We start from the raw sequence: 22245 nt of genomic DNA, 5'->3' as shown, positions 1-22245 counted from the left end.
TCTTTTCTTTATATTAAATCACTGGTCTCAGAGTGTGGAGAATGAATGAACTCTTTACTAAAAATATGAATTGCATGAACTTACCCCATGAAGTACTCAAGTACTAAAGGCTGTTTTTTTTTTAATGAAAAAAAAAAAGAATGAAACAATACATAAGTAGAAAATAAAAGTAGAAAAATGGTTTAACACCCAGCCTTCTTTTTTTTTTTAATAAAGATGCTTTTCGAATGAATCCGTCTCTGCTATTTAATTTACATTTTGAGGGCTCATTAGGATGATGAATGACATGGCTGGGGAATAAAACATACTTCCTGAACAAAAGACAATCTCGGTTGCCTAATAACATTTTATGCCAGCACTTACATTTGTCAGAAGTACATGCTATTTATCCCTATGATTATTTAAAAATCATTTTTATTGTCCTTTGTGCTGTGTCCTCTTCTGGGAATTTTAATTCAGAGTTTGACACCTACTTATTAACTTCAATGAAGTGTAGAGTACAAAGGCCTATACTTTATAAAGAATTCTAAGCAGCCGTGTTTATATTGCCTGCAGCTGTACACAAATTAGTTCAGTTTGGATTTGTTTCGATCAGAAATAGAAAGCCTGTCGTAATAGCGAGTCACCTCTGCTTCCTTGACGAGGCAAGTGCTCTCTGCTGTCTGCCTCCGTCTGAAGCAGGCAAGACTCAGTAGACAGAAGGGGAATTTTCCTAATGATGATAGAGCCCTTATGCATAAATACATTACTTCCATTTCCTTTGCTTCCTCCAACTGCATGTCCCAAGCAGCACTCTGTCATCTGTCGCTGCACACTGACGCCCCATCCTTTCTTCTCTGGTCCCCTCTCCAGGCCCACATTTCCACTCCCACACCCTTACTTTAGCTCCAGATTGCTTCTTCCCTGAGCCATCTGTCTCCCTGGCTCTGTATTTTCCCAGATCCTACGTGGACTCAAATTTTTTTTTCCAGGGTGGGTAGCACCATTTTGAAATTGAGTGGGAGGGCTATATGTGTGAAGTACAGACCAGGAATCCTTAGGGTGAAGGATTCTCCCAGTGACATTATAGAAGTGCCAGCCCACATGGCTGAGGGATGGCCACAGAGTCATTCCACCCTTCATGTGGCCTCATTTCAAGCCCCCTGTTCCACCTGCCATCCCAGAATGCCAATGCATGGCACTTGTGACTCAACCTAGAGATTTTATGAAAGGACAAGTGTTTGTCTGACCTTCCCAAGAGGAAAAACAGCCCTAGTGCTGACTCAGAGCACTGGGTGAGTCATGTCTCTAGGAGATGTCTTGGCAAGTTCCAGAGTACAGTGGGATACTCCTTTTGGCATGAGATGCAAAAAGTGGATGGGCCTAAGGCATATATTCACTTTAGTACATGTGTACATGTGTCATCATGCATGCTTCTCATTCCAGACTCATACCTGCTGGCCTCAGACAATCTTGTATTGTTTTATCTTTCTTTTCTTCTCTTTTATATAAAGCAACAGAAATAAAACTATCATCCATGAAAATTCAAAGATGACCTCTTAGAAAGTAAAATCCTGGTTCCTTTTTAAAATCTCTTTTAAAAAAGTATTTATTTTTTATTTTTCTTTTATGTATATCAGTGCATTGCCTGTATATGTAAGTGCACCATGTCATGCAGTGCCCACAGAGGTCAGAAGAAGGCATCAGATCCCCCTAGAACTAGAGTTACAGATGGCTGTCAGACACCATGTGGATGCTGGGAATTGAACCCAGGTCCTCTGCAGGAAGATCCAGTGCTCTTAACCTCTGAGCCATCTCTCTAGCCCCTTTAAATCTCTCTTATCAAATGATCTTTACAGCTAATACTTTGGATGGACATCCTTCAGGGAGTTGAATTTTGAGTTACTGGTCTGGCTTCATTAGCAATTGAATGAATATTTAAACATCTTCTCACTTTTGTTATTTTAGTGTTTGTTTAGTTATTTCATTGATATTCATAAGTAATATATTTCTGTTTGGTCTTTATTGACATATTTTAATGAAGTTGCAATGATAATTAAGGTAATTCATACCTATTAAAAGAGTGTGTAGTCATTTCATCTGTTCTCATAGACATTAACAATAATTGAAAAGGACATTAAAAACTCTCTCTCTCTCTCTCTCTCTCTCTCTCTCTCTCTCTCAATAACACACCTGGTTCTTGAGACTGTTGGCAAGACCTAATGGCTTATGAACTTGGCCACATGTGAAAGGCTGACCAGTTCGCTTTGCTTTGATAAAATATGAGAGTTTGTGCAATATGATCAGTTTGTGCAATGAGAGACCTAAACCTATCAAAAAAGGTCAGAATTCCTTGACACGGCACCTCTGACTTTTTTCCTCCCCATGAGGTGAGGTAATAGAGGAATTCTGTGTAGGTTGCTTGCTGCACCTTAAGGAAATGGAGGAAAGCCGGTACACACTGCAGATTTTATATAGTATTTCATTAGTGTTATTAATATTGTTGTGATACACATTTATGGAACCACTAGGAAGTTGATGAGCATGGCTCAGAAGATATAAACATAGTCCCTGTTCACAGTCTGAATTTAAATAATCTGGGAGATGGATGAAAGAAACATAATAGTTCAGGGAAAGGAAATGATTTCAAGAAAGGAATTCCATGAATCTGCACAACTCGTTATGGACGCATAGGGACATCACAGACTCTTTTCAAAAGCATAAATAATAGGTATCTTTGTTAACAAATTCAATCTGGAAAACAGTTTGAGAACTGTGTGCTTTATGTCTCCGTCACCATGACCAGTTCTGGAATTGTTTTCAGCCCTGGAAGTTGTCACTTCATTGCTTCTACCCAGCAGATTCCTGGGCTGCCCCTCAGTGTAGACTTTATACACAAAAAGACAACCTGGTTGTTCTGTAATGTGACAGAATTTTACAGCCTTTGGGTTGCCTGGTTTTCCTTTTCTTCTGTCTATATTTAATTCATACAGTCATGTGCCACATAATGATGTTTTATTCAAAAAGGACCTTTTGAGTCCAAGATATGATCTCTTAAGTGTATATAATGGATATTTAAAAGAAAAAAAAAGTCCTATCACTGAGTGACAGGCAGTATGGCAATCATAACACCATGGAGCAGAGCATTGCTCACATGTTCTGATATAAACACAGCCTATTTCATTGTTCATCATAGGCAACTGTAACATATGCAGTCATGTGCAGAACATGATGCTTGATAAAGATAATTCATAACTATTGCTGGTATACGTAGTTGATATATCTTTTAATCATTATTTTTAATGTACTCCTAAATATTTTTTTAATTTACCATAAAATAGTATATTGTGTTGTGCCAACAGTAGCCTCAAATGTCCTGTATTTACCTGCATCTCTGTTATATCTCTAGACTTTCGAGCATGGGGCCTGTCCCATCCAAGTTTGTGCAAGCAAACTGTACTCTATGATGGCCACACAATGACACAGTTGCCTAAAGGCCAGAAACAGCTGTCAGAATGCATTGCTGTCTTTAAGCATCACAAGTGTGGAATTAAAGATAGTTTATAATCAAGATGTATATAGAAGAGTATTGTTTAAACCTATGGCGTTTATTGGTTGGAATGTTCTAAAATATGAACTTTAGAATAGGTTCCATGTACATAAGTGCATCTATGTCATGTAGTGCCTGCAGAAGTCAGAAAGACAGTGTTGGATCCACTGGAACTGGGTTGTTACCCACCATGTGGGTGCTGGGAATCAAACCCCGGTTCTCTGCAAGAGCAGCCAGTGCTCTTAACTCTTGAGCCATCTCTTTGGTCCCCCAAAATCACACTTGTTGATTTTATTAATTTTCATACAGTCCAAGGCCCAGAGAGCATGATAATTAGAACTAATGCAAGTAATGCTTCCCCTTGTTTTTGCTAATGTAAAATAGCCTATTAAAAGGAGAAATCATAAGACTTTGAATTACCTCAGAAGATTCTGTACATTTGAAAATACATTATTAACAGATTAAAACACTACTAGTATATTCCACTAAGCAGATGACTTTATGGTGGAATTTTTCCTTAACTCCAAAAGTTTAAAAAACTAATCTGATTAAAAATAATCACACAGAGAAAGCATTCCATAGTAAGGACTGTTTCTCCTTAAATTTGCAAGTTAGCCTATTAAAATTCAACTGAAAGAATTTTGTTCCTTGCTCAAACTGCCCTGCCTTGATTTTTCTTCTCAACTGGTACAAAATTCATGGTTGTCCTGAAGAATATTGCTATAAGGTTATGTAAACTTCTTTTCTTGTTTTCTCTTGCTACTCACCACAAAATTGCATTTTATTGGGCACTTTTTGTTTTCAACTTAGAACCTAACTGCTGGATACTTTCCAGCATTGAATGATAATGCTGGAATACAGTGGAATTGGGAAGCAGCGTGTAGTGTAGACATAGGAAGTGACTTGATTTCATTCATGCATTCATTATAGAGGAATACCTTCAATTCCTCACACCTGCAGTCTCTTTCTATTGTCACTTTATCTCCAGCACCTAGGATAGGGTCTGGTACACAGTGAGACTCTGTAAATTATTTGTGGCACAAATGAAGATTATACTCTGATGAATTCTTTTGGTTTTGAATAGAAGAAAATTAGCACCTGGTACCTAGGTAATGTGTATCTCTGAGTTTAGCAACCTTCACATTGGTGGTAGGCAAAGTAGACTACTATATGATACTTTTATGTTTTTAGTTGATCTTTTCATTGTATTCCAGAAATAGAGTAGCTTTGTGTGCTTTGTGAACATGCTGTGGAACTGTAGAATAGTATAGTCTTTAATAAAGTGCTGATGAAGGAACATCCTGAAGGAAGTTCTCCATTTGTGTTGTCATCAGTTATAATGACTCCCTCTAACCCATAGGTCCTTGGGGTCTCTTTCTTTATGCTTTTAGTCAGCCCACTTCTTGTTTTTCATAGTGCTGACTCCAAATATTAGCACTTTCCCAAGCCCCTATCACAGCAGGAGGTTGATGTCACAGTAATATCCCGAATGGATGCCCTTAACTGAGCTCATTATCTTCTTCCCTGCCCGACATTCTAGTCACTGTCCAACAGTCACTTGTTCAGACCAGAAACTAAGGGGTTCTTCTAGGTATTTCCATTCTGGGTACAAGTACTATTGATTCTCATTTTCCTTAAAGATTTGTCTCCTAAGACGAGTGGGAGGCAAGGGACCTCCAACAAATCTATTCCTCAGAACCCCAGAAATGCCATTAGGTTATACCCTCTTGTTCTCCATATTTAGTCTCATCTATTCCTATTTGCCCCACCCTATGCCTTAGTTTACCCAAACTACTAGCCTGCATTCTCTCCTTAATGCCATTCCAGTTCATCTTCTATTCTTCTGGCAGCATGAAATTAAAAATTTAAGAACTACTTAAAAATCATCCTCTAAATGCCCGTCGTTGCTGAGGTCCTCTGTATGACCTAGCTGAAAAGTTAGAGGAAGGATGTTCCAGCTGGGCTGTCAAACAGCACGTGTAGTGTAAATGCCTTCGGAGTGGAGCTCTCAGTATACTTTAAGGAAGCCGAAGGATGATCAGTGTTACTAGGGCTTTCTATCCCAAGGCAGGGTAGTTTGGAATGTGGGTGGTAATAGATCATGCTGAGCCACCCAAGCTATGCTAAGACTTTGGTTTTTATCCCATGAAAAACTTTGATATTAAACAGGAGAATGATATGGCATCCCTTTCTGTATGAAGAATGCAGTGGAACAAGAATAGAATCTGGGAAATAGTTTAGGAAAGAGGAAATGAGAGGGGATAACATCTCAGTAGGAGATGGTTTGGGAGATGGCTCAGAGTATGCAGATGTAAAATATCATTTATAGATGGAGTCATTTTGCCTTATAAATTAAGTGAATGTGATGATAAGACAGCAGGTGAATTTACAGGAAAGACACTGCCTCCTCGGCAGAGAATGGCAGAAGTTTGACAATGACAATCAAGAATTTAGTTTCACATGTCTTGGGATTTCAATGAGATACTCAGGCAGATATGCCAGTGAGGTGCTTTGAGAAATGAGCCTGGAGTCCAACATGGAGTCTGGGCTGAAGATGCACATTTAAGCTTCAAAGTATGAATGATACTTGAAGCCAGGGGGCCCAGCCAGGCCTATGGAAGGAGTATGAAATAAAAAATGAAGAATGCCCTGGACTGGATTCTCTGTAGCACTGGGAATAGTGAGTACTCCAGCAGAGGAAAGTGAGATTCAGAAAAAAAACAAGCTGTGGGTGTCCTGGAAGCCTAGAGAACAGTCCCTGAAGGAAGAGGGACTCACTCTGCCAAACATGCTTACAGTGATAAGAAAGATAAAGATCAAAAAGGGCTCTTTGATTTGGCAACATACAGATCATGAATGACTTCCCATGAACAACTTTTGGAGTTATAGGATGAAAGTCAGGCCAGGGTTATTTTAAGAGCTAACGTCAAAAAGCATGCCTAACAGATATGGGACAAGCCATGTATGGGGTTCTGTATGTAATCAGTGAGATCTCTCATCTTCCAGGATCTAGTCCTTTTTAGCAGCAGAGGCACTGTGTAGCATCTGTTCACTTATACATTATCATTTGGTCACCATATCTACACTGAGGACTTTCCAAGCCCAGTACTCCTTAATGGTAGGAGACTCTGAGTGCTTATTGCCAGGGGTTCTGGGGATATCTGTTTATTCACCCAATACAAATACAGTGAGTTCTTACTAAATGTTACAGGTCCTATTTCCCAGAAAAGCACCAGTGACCCAAAATAGAAAGTCTACCCTGGTGTTGGAGGAAGATATAGATGTATGGGTAACTATAAATATTTTCAGATAATGATAATAGTATTTCTGAGTAAAACAGGAGTTGATATATAGAGACCTAGAGTGGAAGTGAGGGGCTCCCTTAAGTAGAGTGGTCAGATCCAATGGGCTGAGACTGACCTATGTGCAGAGCTTTGCCTCTGAGGAAGAGCAGCTCTAGAGAGGGGAGAGCCATAGGCCCAGCAAGATCAAGGGCAACAGGGCTCAGGCAAGTCAGCTGTGGGCCTGCTTGAGCATCAGAGACCAGAGCACTGTGACTGCAGTGCTTGGAACAGGATAGGAAATGGTATAGGAGGAGTGAAGAGAGAAGGAGGGAGCAGACTGCCCATGAGCAATGTCATTGGTGAGCCTTTTAAAATCTGCACCATTGTAAAACTTTTTATCTCTAAATAATTTCATACTTATAAGAAAAGTTACATAGTAATTTTGCCTAGTTTAAAATTTTTAACCTACACATATCTTTCTACACAGTGTAAGTCTTCTCTAGGTTATTTATAATACGGTGCTTAAAGAATCAATGTGGTATAATGTTTAGGGAGTGATAAGAAAAATATGTGTACGTATTCATTTTTTAAAAAATATTTTATTTCTGTAGTTAATGTGTAGATTAAAAAGCTATAGTTATAGAAGCTAACTGTATTGACTCATAATCCCCCTCCTTGTGTTTTTGTCCAACCACTGTAGGAAAATTTTAAAGTACATTATTGTTAAATATGTAAATGTATTTCATAAGAACAGGATGTTCACATTCACTTATATAAATACCAAGATTGATCATATAATTATGCATAGGAAATATAACTTTTATCTAATGCTGTTACTTAAACTACAGTATATATTCGGATTTCTCTAGCTGAATAAAGGTCCTTGTAGCTCCTCTGCTCCCTACTTGCCAGCTCTGTGCTTCAGAATCACATATTTCAGTGAGTTAAATTTCTTTAGCCTCAGAAAGTATTGTCTTAAGTTTGTATTTCATTCTACAGTATATCCATATTTTCTTTGATTAGGCTTTTTAAAATACTATAAAAGCCAAGAACAAGAAATAAGTCAAACAATTTTCCTATGTTGCTGGCTAAAGGAACAGATGTTTTTGTCCTTAGTCTCCATTTTTAAACACTGTGTTGAGTGAAGAGGCTGACACAGCAAGTCAGGTTCAGGCCCCAGCCACAGCTCATCTCCCTCTCTCAGTGTCAGAACATTTTGAAAGCCCAGATGCATAGAAAGGTATGATTGTAAATACTTGCACTTTTTCTCCAATCCTTTGAGAGATTCCTAGGCAACCCCTGCAGAGATGCTGGGGACATTCTACATGGGGGCTCAGGAGAGTCTCAGGCCACAAGAGTTGGGGATGTTGCAGTGACCAAAGCCTAAAATGAGGTCTAAGGATAGAAACTAGTTCGTGAAAGGCACTTACCTTGTGTGTAGGAGACTCTGGGTTCTAGTCCCAGCATTGCCAAACACAAAACACCTGAATAGATGGTCTGTAGTGATCAACCAAATGTTCAACCAAGGACTTTCTCAATGCAGAGGTCAGACATATGGTTTTTGTTTGTTTGTTTGTTTGTTTGTTTGCCTCATTTTTCTAAACCACTAGAGTTGAGATTTTATCACTCCTGGATTAGTCTCAATAATGTCCGCACTGAGGATGTAACTCGGTGGTAGAACATTTGCCTAGCATGTGCAAGGCCCAGTTCCAGTTCCAGCCCCAGCACCGTGCAAAAAGAAAGGGAAAAAAGAAAAAGACTCAAGTGATTCACAGTCCTCTTTCAGCCAGTCTTTACGTACTGCTTGGCACAGGCCAGCCTGGTCTTCCTCCTTGGTGTGATCTGTTCCATTTCATCTTCACAGTAGCCCTTGTTGATATGCAGGGATTATCTCCACTTTACAAATGAGTATGGGAAGCTGAGGAATTAACCTGAAATAGCACCTTTCACGTGGTGATCTTTGAAGGCCCTGAGACATATATCCTGGGAACCTAAGTTCAAAACTACCTTCATAAGAACACAGAAATGTTCTGTTTTTTACTGTATGTGAGAGTTGTTTAGGGCACCTCCACGGGCCAGGCAGAGAGCACAGTTGTCTGAGAGAAGCCACCTTTTCCTCCTATGGAATACTGGTTTACTCTAAAGAATGGCTGAGAAACAATCTATGGAGCTTGGGTATTTGAGAAACGTTTTGTCAGAAATGCTTGAAGTAAAATTGTCACTCCAAGGGAAGTAACTGAGAGTATTTGTTCTTAATGATAATTTGAGCAAATAAATGATAAAGGTTATAGTTTTAGAAACTATGCCTGTGCCAGCAGGAGCTATTTTAACTTAAAGTAGCATACTTAAAGACTTTTCTGGCAAGTTCAGTAGTGATATTAACAAATGTGTGTTGGGTGTTGTGTAGTGAAATATGTTAACATATGGAAGAGCTGTGTAACTCAGTGAACCAAAAATTCCAAATGACCTATGAGTGATATTATAAAATTGTGCACAAAATATTCATTTGAAGTTTAAGATAGACTAATTAGTTTTAACGTAACAGTTTGAGAAGGCCATTGCTATAATTTCACAAGTTATATTAGAGCTATCCTTTACCATTTGATTCTCAAAACATCTTTTCTATGAGTGGTAAAAATATTCACCATGCAATTCATTGTTGATTGACAGTCAGCCTTGAAGGAACAGTCAGTGAACCCTTATCATTGCGACAGACAGGGTTTGAATCAGGTTATATAGTATAGATCTTCAGTCTGTTTACATGATGAATCGGAGAGGGCTTATTGTAGCGAGAACCAAGCATGGAGACAGTACTAATTGATAATAGTTAAACAGTGAGTTCTTACTATGTGCTAGGTGTCTTACCATCTACTGAATATTTTGAAAATCCCTACAAAGAAAAGTCAGCATGTACTAACTTCAGCAGCACATATACTAAACTTAGAAGAACACAGAAAGGATTTGCATGATCCCTGCACAGGAACAGCACACAAATGTGTAAGTTTTCATTAATATTAAATATTTTGAACACTGAAGCTCAAATTTTGTATAATTTTCAACTTGTGAACTAAAAAGAGGGTCTTCTTGGGGGCTGAAGAGATGGTTCAGTGGTTAAAGAGCACTGGCTGCTCTTATAGAGGACCCAGGTTCAATTCCCAGCACCCACATGGCAGTTAACAACTGTCAGTAACTCCAGTTCCAGGGGAGCCCAACACCCTCTTCTGACCTCTGCAGGCATTGCACAACACAGGTGCACTTGTGCACATGCAGGCAATACACGCATACACATAAAATTTTTTAAAATAAAATATATTTATAAAAGAAGATATTCTTGCGTTCTTGATTTTTACATGTGAATAAACAAGTAAAAGTCATTTTAACTCACTGTAAAGTAGTAGAGCTAGCATTCAAACTCCCAAACTCTGATTCCAAAGTCCACATTTTTAGTCAAATTTTATGGAATTCAAATCCATTTAAGGAGTAGTTTCTTTGTGTAATTGAACATTTTTTCAAATGCAATTTCTTATGATCTTTTGCTTGTGCCACAGTTTGAGAGAGAAAGTTTTAGTGGAGCTACAAAGGCCCTTCAGAGGTCTAGGTGTCCCAGTCATACCTAAGGACCCACCTTTCTCAGGGAACCTTGGCTAGCCTGCCTGGTGGCCTGCAGCCATCAGAAAAGGATCAGGTTGTCATCCATATCCTTGATGCATTCAGCTCCCCACCTCTGGCATGGTTGTCCAGGAAGCCACCAGGAGGGGTGATCTGTGCTGGAAGATCCAATCCAGGATCTTCTCAGACAGGACCTTATTTGTTCTAACTTGCTTCTACCCAGGAGAAGAAGACACATATGATCTTGCCTTTCCTTCTGCCAACTAGGGGAGGTGTCCTGTACCCACAGGGCTGCGTGATAAGAGTCACGGCAACTAACTCTGGTCTCATCCTTGGAGGAGTGATTCTGGTAGACCTGAGAACTCACAGCTGGTCAGTCAGCAAGATGACTATAGGCAGAACCTAGCAAAGAATGGGCCAGAAGCTAAAGAGGGCCATAGGTAGAATGGGTCTGTTCAGTCCAAACATGTTCAAGTTACAGACAGGACTGCAGGACCAGGCATATATTTAATTTCCTTTTCTACACACTCACTAATGGGGTCCTTGCACAGAGGCTGAGGAAGTGTACGTGCCATTTCTGCCAGCACATTGTGCCTTGTTCAGTGCAGCCTGTCCCTTGTCCAGCCCATTCTTTACTGAAAATCTGCATGTTCTACTTTTGCTGGGTTGCAGGAACAGCCTGAAATGAGTTCCCAGAGTAGCATATCCACCAGTAACATTTTTAAAATAACCTAACAGCACCATAAAATTATCACAGAAAAGTAACCCTCTGGGCTGAGGGTCTGTTGATGTACTTTGACTTTGAATGCTGTCTGGCACATCACTGCTTATGGTAGGGTGCTGCCCCAGGCGTATTCCAGTGCCCCTTTGAAAGATCACAGAGTGGTCACCTTCCTGGCACAAACTAAGCTAACTGGTCTTGGAGGTACTAGTATCTTAAGTTAGTGTCCAGGACAGTTGTCATAATTTCAAAAATAATGTTAGTATTTTAATTGGGGGCTTCTGTTTAATAGGGTACGTGGGTCCTAGTCGTTGTCTGTTGCCTCTTTCCACCACCAACTCCTAGTGCTCTGCCTGGCACACAGCACCATCAGTACTAAGGAAATGTTTATTGGGAGAACATCTTTTAATGAAAGGCCTTCCTGAGGTTTCAGAAGTAGTAAATCGTTATCAGTAGAAAGCCATTATTCATAAATTCTATAGAGCATTTTTCTGGGAAGATGGCTAATCCTATTCATTCCAAATCCTAGTGTGTGTTGATGGCTGTCTAGGGTCTACTCTGCTTGGTGTCTATCATTTAGTGACACCTCTGAGTTGGGTGGGCCCAGTGGTAGATGCCACTTTTAAGTCTAGAATGCAGAACTTATTTGAAAATGGAAGTCTGCGAGATGGCTTAGCAGGTTAAGGTGACTGTCTGCAAGCCTGACATCCTGAGTTCCATCACCAGGAACCACATGGTAGAAGGAGAGAAATGACTCCTGCAAGTTGTCCTCGGCCTCCACACACACTCTGTGACACCCACAGCCCCACACATACACATGCATACAAAATAAACAAGAATGCAATAATTTTTTAATGGTTCTAGAGGATCCTGGCATAGCTCCCTTTTTGTCTTGCATGAGACAGCTTCATACCAGAGCACAACTTGCTCCTCTATAAGAGTAAATTTATATATCCTCTTTGATTCTTTGACATTAGTCAGGGAGGCATACATAATACTGATTTAAAGGCTCAGGAGCTTCTCTCCATGCCTCATTGTCTTGCTGCTTCCAGGAAGAGAGAGAGAGAGAGAGAGAGAGAGAGAGAGAGAGAGAGAGAATGAATATGAATACTCTTGTCCAGAGCTTTCTAATCAAGATAGAGGGTCCCTCCCCCATGTCACTTCCTCCCACTTCTGGACACATCTTCCCTCAGGGCAGCACCTGTCAGGCTCCCCTCTTGCAAGCCCTGCTGTCTCCCCTTCTGGCCTGACGTAGACTGTGAGTAGGCTGCAGATAATGTGGAATGATTTTTCAGATGTGGGCCTCTCTGTGAACTAGGAAGGCATGATTAACAGACAATTACCTGGGTCTGGATTAAAAGGGGGGAAAAACAAATTTTAATTATTGCTCTATTGGTTATTAGCCCTGGGAACAGTGGCTTCTGAAGTTGTTTATTTCTAAATCAGGAAGAAGGTAGCAAAGAGTTAGAAATTAGAATATAGGATTTTATTTTCTTAAGGGAAGAAACCCAGCACACTTTCTAAAGCCGTGAAAGCATTCTCGTGATCTGGTAGATCCCATCTGTGCATTTTTCGGTGACATACTTGAAGTACATGAGCTGTAGTCAAAGGACCTTAAAAGAGAAAAAAAAAAGAAAGAGAACCATGGGTGTTAATGAGAGGGCCCAGCTTGACAGCTGTGGGATAAAGCTAAGCTAAGCTCTCTTTCCTTGTACCCACCTGTCCTGGGGGCATGATTAGCATGCTCACACTTCCTGAAGGAAATCTGGCATTCTGAAGTGTCACCCAGAATCCAGAAGGCACCATTGGGTACATCACTGGGAGGTAACCCCAACTCTGACTCCAGGATCATCCTTTGAAACCACAGTGGAACTGGTGGACAAGATGGTGATCTTACCCTCCATGCTGCTGGGGTGGGAGGAAATGGAGAAAAAGCAAGCTGGTATCAGAGAACATTCTGACCATTTGCAATTCTCACGTGTCCCAGGAACTTATCAAATGACCTTCTCAAGGCTTTTAGGGAGATCGGATTGTCCACCATCTTGGAATTACAGGCCCTGGGGAAATGGGTTGATGGGCTTCCTGACTCCTGGACATTTCTTTCAGTCCTGTGATACTGTTAAGTTATTCTTTGTTACCAAGTTTACTTCTTCATTTTCCATACTGTTTAATGTTTGGATTGAGTCCCATGATCCAGATCCTGCTACTCAGTTTCACCCTCCAGGCTTTGTCAGAGGCTGGTGATAGAAGATACAGGTGATGCAGATGCAGTCCACTGAGGATGGTGACGGTGGTAGCAGTTCCTTACTGCACCATTGTCCGTGGTCAGCCATGTGAGTTCTCCATTTGCAGCAGAGGCATCTCACCCAGACTTCCTCTTAGGCATCACCTGTGCTTCTTTTCTGAGGATGATGTCTTTAAGCCTGGCTTGATTCCTGGAGACTGTATGATGTCCTCTTGAATAAGTGTCATTTCTGTTTACATTTGCCAGTGTTGGTTTCATTTAGTTTCTACTGAATACTATGTTGAGTTATGTAATGCTTTTCTTAAAAGAAATGGAAGAGATGGTACATGCCTCTAATCCCAGCATTTGGAAATCTGCTGAATCTCTGTAAGTTCAAGGCCAGACTGATCTACGTCGTGAGTTTCAGGCCAGCTAGATCTACATAGTGAGTTTCAGGCCAGCCTGATCTACATAGTGAGTTTCAGGCCAGCCTGATCTACATAGTGAGTTTCAGGCCAGCCTGATCTACATAGTGAGTTTCAGGGCAGCAAGATCTATATAGTGAGACCCTGTCTTTAAAACAAAAAAGTATTTCTCATGTGTTCTGGCTCTGAGTGGACATTTTTTCAATGACTATGGATTCTCTTTCCTTGGACACTTAAATAGTGCATGATGTATCGGTTACTTTTCTCATTGATGTGCCAGAACATCTAACAGAAGCAACATAAGGGAAGAACTTTAATTTAGCTTGTAGTCTATCTTGATGGGAAGGCATGGTGAGGAGAGCATGAAGTGGCTGGTCACACTATATCCACAGTCAAGAAGCAGAGAGAATGATTTACAGTACTTTCTGATTTTGTTTTTTAATTCAATCTGGGACTGTCATGGGATGTGCCACTCATATTCAGGATGGACAGGATGGATCTTTCCCTCCTTTGTTAAATCTCTCTTGGAAATATCCTCACAGGTATTCCCAGAGGTGTGTCTCCCAGGTGATTTTAACTTCAGTTATGCTGACAATAAGTATTAACAATCACAAGTCTACTCCTTGTTAACTGAACACCCACACATTTTGCTTTTAAGCCATAATGAATGGCATCCAAAATATACTGCTATACCCATATACTCTATGTTTGGTCTGAAAATAGGCATGTTCTTTTCTTTGTTCTAAATAATCAAATAAATTTTTCATCAGCTTTGTTTTATTGTTGGCTCCACCCATACCACCATGGAACTGCTAAACTACAACCCCTGTGTTCTTGGAGTTGCATCAGTGGATCTAAATATAAGACCCATTGATAGATACTCTGTTTCATTTTGTTGGATTGGCTCATCAGTTTGAAGAAATCTTTCTGAATTGTTTCATCAAACATATGAGCTATTTGTAGCTATAAGTAGTAGTTTCAGAGCCAGAATTTTCTATGCTCATGTAAATAACCCTGGATTCCTCTTCTTTCAGAGGGATCTGTTGCTATGGCACATTGTTCATGGGCCAAAACTGCCCACTGCTTCCCCTGATCATTTTGGAGATGGAGACCCTGCTCAGAGAAGCTATCCCATTTTTACTAGCTAGGATCACCCACCATTGATCCCTTCCCACCACTTGATGGCTGGGCCACAGCAGCTAAGCTCTGCTATTAGGCCTTGGAGTGTTCTAGTTATCCATCCCACTCTTCACTTCCATTCAGCATTACACCTAACTACTGTCTGATTTGCCCCCATCCTCAACGGGTTCTCAGCAGTGTGGGTTCAGAAAATACTGTTGCCTTGTTTGAAAACTGGCCCTGTTATAGAGTCTCTTTCCTTTCTATTTAATGCTAAAGATGATTCATGGGAGAGTCTAATTAAAATGTTTTAAGAAGCAATATGTGACACTCATATCACCCCTAAGTCCTCAGCTGCAAAGAATTCATAATATTTGCCCTTTTGTTTGATTTGGAGTTTGATGAGGTTTTGATGATGCAGAACTTGGTCAGTCACATGCCATGCTGGGCTTATATATTATTTCATGTCACACTGTGCTGTGAAGCAGAGTTCAGGCAGAGCTTTCAGTCCATTTCCTTGAAAAGCTTTAGTTGTAATATCCTTGCTAACTAAGGCTGATTTAGGAGGCTGGAGAGAGAGCTCAGAGGTTAAGAACACTGGCTGTTCTTGCAGAAGACCCATGTTCGAATCCCAGCTCCCATATGGCAGCTTACAACTGTCCAGTTCCAGGGGATCTGACAGCCTCTTCTGTCTTCCATGGGCATTGCATGACATGGGTGCACTTACTTACATGCAGGCAATACATGCATACACATAAAATAAAAATAATAAATAAAATATTTTTTTTAAAAAAAAGACTGATTTAGGCTTCTCAGTGCCCACTACCGATCATTTGGCGACTCTTTAAAGCAGAGTGATTATAGAGTCTAGAATGTGAGCTTCGTGTAGAGAAGCTGGAAGCAAGATGCGTTGGGATGGCCTTGTTATAACTCTACAGCATTTATTTTGAGCGATTCTCCCAGAGGACCAGATGCATGGTTATGCCAGTCTACAAGTCCATTTTTTAAAAAATGGACACTAGCCCTTTAAAAATAGTTCTATAGAGTGAACAAAATGGTAGCCATCATGAAACTAAGCCACAGATAAAATGAAGACACATTTGCTGACACATTTTTGCCACCTCTGATTTCATCTTCTAGGAAAAGATTAGATGGTATAGGTGTGTGGACTTTATCAGCAAACAGATTATCAGGAACCCAGAATCCTGGCCTATCAGTGATATCAAACAAATGTGACAGGCCCAAGGAAGAGATCATCACCTGTCCTCTACCTGTGTTTTGTCTGTTGTGCAGTGATTATCAGATTCTTTATGTCACAAAGTGAAGGAAAACTAGATGAACCATGATTGTATAATGCCAGTGAAAGAGAATAGGAACTGTCCAGTCCAATGCTGCCAGTGGTATTAACTATTGACCAGTGCTACAGCCATACCACTGGCTTTGTCTCCTTCTGGAAGGTGTTTGTGTAGAATTGAAGTGCCAACTTAAAGTCCCTCATATTCTCTGCCTCATGTCTTTGTCATTTGCAGTACTGAGAGTTTGCCCTGCTCCTGTGAAGAGGCAGTATATTTGTGGCATATGGATTTCAAATGAAAATGGAGCATGAGCCTGTCATGTCGTCTCATCCATTTTGTCCATTCTAACGTGGCTCCAGGCTGCTCAGCTGAGTGCTAACCATCATCTGGCTCATACACCCTTCCCGCACACAGCCAGTTGCTCTGTATACCCTTGTTTGGAAAGGGTCTGCATGTGTGCAGTCGCCATTAAATCTTATTTATTACATCTGGAGATCAAAGCACAATATGCATATCAGTAAATAAATTTTTAAAGTGCTCCCTATAAAGTTACATGTACAAAACACAGGAGATCAAAGCACAATATGCATATCAGTAAATAAATTTTTAAAGTGCTCCCTATAAAGTTACATGTACAAAACACAAATTAACAGTAGAATCCAAATATTTTCCAGCATTTCTAAGTCATATTTATTTAATATACTTTATTTAGTGGCTAAAGAATTAAGAGTTGGGGTTATGTGAACTTCTCTCTGTCAATTTAGATTTATTTTATTTTTTTAAAAAAGGCTCAAGGGGGCTGGAGAGAGACCTCAGCAGTTAAGAACACTGGCTGTTCTTGCAGAAGACACGGGTTTGAATCCCAGCACCCACATAACAGCTAACAACTGTCCGTAACTCCAGTTCCAGGGGATCCAACGGCCTCTTTTGTACTCCGTGGGCATTGCATGACATAGGTGCACTTACCTATATGTAGGCAATACACACATACACATAAAAATAATAAAACATTTTTTTTAAAAAGGCTTAAAATGAATACGGTTGTCTGGCTCCTAGTTTGTGTACATTAAATCACTCATTATCTGACTTCATAGACTACATAAAGGTATAATATTTATAGCACAGAACTGTTACTTGGGATTTATCTTTAGTTGTTTTATTTTTCTGAAATAGACCATTGCAGAAACCCTAGTCAAGTACTGGAAACATCAGCCTTCTCCTTCTCAGCCTCTGATATTGCTTGCAGAAATCAATGGCTGTAAAAGATGAATAGTGGAGTCTTTACTAAGCAAGGTGGATAGCTGTCTGGAAGGATGAATTGGTTCCGAATTTCTGTAGTGCCTTTGCTGGAAAAACATCTGTTGGGATGATTTATCGAGTGTTCTATTTAAAACTATATTTATTTTAATAAAAAGTCCTTGTGATATTATCTTGCCAAACTAGGATCATTAAATTGTAAGAAGTGCTTAGAGTAGAAAACAGTGTAGAATGACCAAAGGGCTCTTTTTAATTGCCATTATAACTATTTAAAAGAAGAAAGGCAGGAAAAGGAAACCGTTTGGTGTCTGGCACTAGATTTTAATTGAGAAGAAAAAATTGAATGAGTTTAATCACAACCTCATTTAGTCTCTTTTGTGATGCCTTAGCCTTTGGCAGAAGGATACATCAATAGGTTTCAAAAGTCCATTTTATGTTTGCAAAATACTGTTTTACACTCAGATTTTAGACATGGTGGAAGCATGAAGGGCCAAAGTAGGATTATGAAATTTTTACCTATGTAATTTAGGTCTACACTGTGGAACAGTGGGACAAACTGACGAACTGATGCTGAGTATGTCTCTAAACATGCCTGAAACACTGAAAATTTAGACAAGGCTGTAAAACTAGCCTTAGTACTCCAGGGTTGGAGAGAATGCTCTCTCACTTGGGGTGAGGGGTATTGGTGTTTCATGACTAAAGCAGGAAACTTAGACCCTATAAAAGTACTTCAAGGGTGTATTATGGCCCCAGCCAGTAGAAGATGCCCTAGAAGTCCTCTCTTAAAAAAGAAGTCCTCTTTTAAAAAAGGCTCAAGGGGGCTGGAGAGAGACCTCAGCAGTTAAGAACACTGGCTGTTCTTGCAGAAGACCCAGGTTTGAATCCCAGCACCCACATAACAGCTAACAACTGTATAATACTACACTACAGAGATCACACTCTGGGCAGGGAGTGTGTTCACTCAAGTAAGTTCCATGAAACTCAGGAAGTCTACCACTTGATTCAAGGATATAAAAAGCAAATGCAATAATATTCAGCTCTTAGGAAAGAAATAGAAAGCAAAGACATTTTTAAGGAACTTTAAAACTTTAAAATCACTTGTCATTAACAACCCAGGATTATAACAATGAAGCATTGAGGAAGGTGGCAGAAGCTTTCAAAACCAAGCAGTGAAGAAAAACAGTTTAACCAGTGCAGGGAACAAAACACCTTTTATCCTCTGCCACAGTTATCTTGTGGAGTTGAGGAACCTAAAAGGGTGGCAGATGGGGACTGTTAACAAGAAAATGGGTCATAGAATAATTTATGAGCAATTTGCAAAAAAATTTTTAATAGTAGTAAAAACATGTAGCAAAACTCTGCAGGAAGGCCTGGGAATGGTGTGCACTCCATCTGGATAGAGAAGGGACAAGGAGGAAAACGCAAGCACAGTGGGGCCTCACGTTTATTCTGATGCTGCATCTTAAACGTCGTGGCACACTAATAGTGATTTTACTGTTCTTCAAAAATGATCATACACATTGTAGTAATATTTTGTACATATGGCATATTTTGAAATAAATTTAAGAAAATAGTAGAACGCATTAAATAGTAACCAGGAATACACACTCAGAGACTTAAATTAAAAAAAAAAAAAAAAAAGCCTCATGTTTAAACCTTGGAAATCTTGACTTCTAATATCTCAGGCACTGACTGCTTAAGCACCCTGAACTGTAATAACTTGCCTAACTTACAGGTCTGTACTGTAAGTCATTATTCTCATTTGTGCGACATAATGTAAGCAGGATGCAAATTCAGATACTTTTACTGCAATGCCCTGTTCTTGGTCACTTTGCTGCATTACCTGTATAATACACAGTCAAAAGGTTCCAAAATTGCAGATGAAACAGAACCAATGAAGCCTCAGTTTTAGAGCTCCAGACCCAAATCTATCATTTAAATGCTGAAAATCTGGTCTCTTACCAATATAATCCATACAAAAGATTCAGATTTCTGAGAGTTCCATCTGAGGGAACTCTGTCAAAGAAGGGGATTACTGAACTTACAACGGGAGATTCTGGTCAAAGGTACAGTGCAAACCTGTTATTAAATAGATTTGGAGAATATAATGTACACCATAGTTGTTATAAGTAATAGTCCTGTCTAGTTTACCTGAAATTTATGACAGACAAACACACAAAACAATAATGATGGGTTCTAATAGAATGTTCATTAATTTGTGATAATTACATTATACATGTCAAATCATCATACTATATACATCAAATATATTTATAATTTTCATCAATTAAATTTTTAGTAAAAAAATTAATTATTAAAAGCTTTCAAATGCAAGGACAGTACTTTGAATACAGTTTTTTTTAATTTTTTTTTAATTTTTTTGGTCTTTTTGAGGCAGGGTCTCTCTGTAGCCCCAGCTGTCCTGGAGTCACTATGTAGACCAGGCTGGCCTTGAACTCACAGAGATCCGCCTGCCTCTGCCTCTTGAGTGCTGGGATTAAAGGCGTGCACCACCACACCCAGCTTGAATATAGTTTTTATGTGAATTACTGTATAACCCAATTTTGAGGTTTTTCTGTTTTTTGTTTTTTGAGACAGTATCTCATTATGAAGTCCTAGCTTGCCTGGTACTCAGTATGTAGACCATTCTGGCCTTGATCTCACAGTAATATACCTGGCTCTGCCTCCTGAGTGCTGGGATTAAAGGTGTGCATCATCATGCCCAGCCCAAGTACATTTTTAAGAAAATATGTAAATTACGTAAAAAGCAGTCATTGAAATAACTTAGATGATGAAAAATCCTATGATAATATTCTCTAAAAAGTTATTGTTTTTAATTGCACTCTCATTAAAATGAAGGGAAGAAAAAGTTTTATGCTAAAGCAGGTAGAAAACTAAAATACAAAACTAAGGGATAAACAAATACATAGAGGATGGTAGTAATTATTTAAATCCCCTAGGATGAGATACTGGCTGGGGATATGGCATGTTAGCATGTTCATAAATCAGTGTTTCACAAACTTTGGTGTAATGCAAGAATTTCCTAGGGAGCTTGTTAAAAATGTAAATTCTTGGCTCTTGCCCCAGAGATCCTGACTCAAAGGTCTAGAGTAAGACCAGCAATCAGCAGTTTTAACAATTCTAGATTATTGTGCTGTGGGTGGTTTCTGGATCACTCTCAATAGAAAAAGAAAATCGTATTAAAAATGCTGTGATTCTAGAGGGTAGAGTGCAGAATGACATGTTTGCAGATAACACCAGCTACTCTGTGGCGTCACGCATCATAATACAGCAGGAAACCCGGGAAAGACTGAGGGGGCCAAATGGGAAGCATTTGCTTAACTAGGCGAGTGGAAGATAATGCTGCTAGAGGAAATCCATCCCTTGTTTGACTTGCAAATGTACTTAGGACAGGGAGAAAGAAAAGCTAATTCTCCTGTGGTGGATTTTCCAAAACGTAATTTGCCCGATGTTAATAAAGTAGATGTAAGAGTCAGCTACTGCTGAGGTATAAAACACCCCACACTTAGGAGGCTTAAAACAATAGTCATGTACTCTTCCTCTCCTCTCTGAACCTGCCAGTACACACGGGAACTGACCGGGCCCAGCTTCCTGGTGAAACTTCATATTCCTTCACCCACAACTGCCTGGGGCCTGTCCTTCTCATGGTGGTGGCAGGAGTTTCCAGAGGCCAAGGCCTACTGAGCAAGCACATTTTAATCCTCAGTTCCCCCCATATCTACTGTATCTACTCCTTCAAAGAAAAGTTATTTGACCAACCAGAATCAAGGGTTGAGGAGGATATTCCAAATCCATTATGGGAGAAGAGGAGAGTAACTATTTTCTAAACTGTAATGCAGCATCTCACAGTAAAGTGGAGATAGATTTGTTTCAGGGGAAAAAAAAAAATCACATCCTGCATTGTGTCTGTTTATGGTCTATTGGGAAGAAGAACTTGATCCCATGAAAGGTAGGCAGGAAATACATAAGAAGAGAAGCACAGCATACTTTTGGAGACTCTCATAGGAAAGGATTTCTGGTTTTTAGGACTATCAGGAAGATTGAGCTGAGTAGGGCTTCCAGGATTGGCGGGAATTTTTACCAAAGAAACAGACCATAGATCTTATCCAAGCTTGGCTTTATGTATGAATGCGTTCCAATGTTGCATTCTTATCTTGGTGTATATTGTACCTAAAAATCACAAGGCGTATCACTTCAGTTTATTTCTCTAATGAACTCTTGGCCAAATGACTTGGAAGAACCTTTGCATTCTTGGAAATAAAGCAAAAACATGAAAATAAAAGCCCCAGATTGAGCATCTGAGAATGTGGTAAATATATTAAATGCTTCCCAAAAACTAAATGATAATCATTTCATAATTAGCACAGTTATTTTAAAATTAAAAACTAGTCTTATAAACAAACTGTGACAGTTGATCACAATTAAGGTAAACAAGTAGAATGGAGTATTGTGTTCTGATTCCCTCAATTGTGCCTGTGAACAGGCAACAGTTACAGCACAGCTTGCAAATGAGCCCCCAGATATAAATACCAATTGTGATCATCCATTTATCTAGAGTAAAAGATGATCTGTTTAACAGATTTTTCTCATTGAGAAAATAAATATTCACTTATGTAATCTTAAAACCTATGCACCTATTCAAGTAGTTTAATATAAAGACCTCTCTGGTTCTTTCTGGGGAAAAACTAGAAGAATTTAGTACGTGATCTATAAAACAGAACTCTTGAAACATCTACTCGTTTTTCTATTCCTCTCTCCCCT

At 39.5% G+C, this 22245-nt stretch overlaps 1 protein-coding gene and 1 non-coding gene across 2 annotated transcripts in view; both read left to right on the top strand.

Annotated features, from left to right (window-relative positions):
- The window catches only part of Aff3 (AF4/FMR2 family member 3), a 544092-nt gene that overhangs the window by 234116 nt on the left and 287731 nt on the right, over positions 1–22245 (top strand). The gene's annotated exons all lie outside the window — the stretch shown is intronic.
- LOC115072476 lies at positions 9724–9830 on the top strand. Its single transcript, XR_003851531.1, has one exon. It is a non-coding gene; the product is annotated as a U6 spliceosomal RNA (small nuclear RNA).

The sequence above is a fragment of the Nannospalax galili genome, unplaced genomic scaffold (assembly GCF_000622305.1).
Source record: "Nannospalax galili isolate Female #2095 unplaced genomic scaffold, S.galili_v1.0 scaffold182, whole genome shotgun sequence".
Lineage (NCBI taxonomy): Eukaryota > Metazoa > Chordata > Mammalia > Rodentia > Spalacidae > Nannospalax > Nannospalax galili.
Note: the sequence above shows the minus strand (reverse complement) of the source record. Positions and strands in the feature narration are given on the sequence as shown.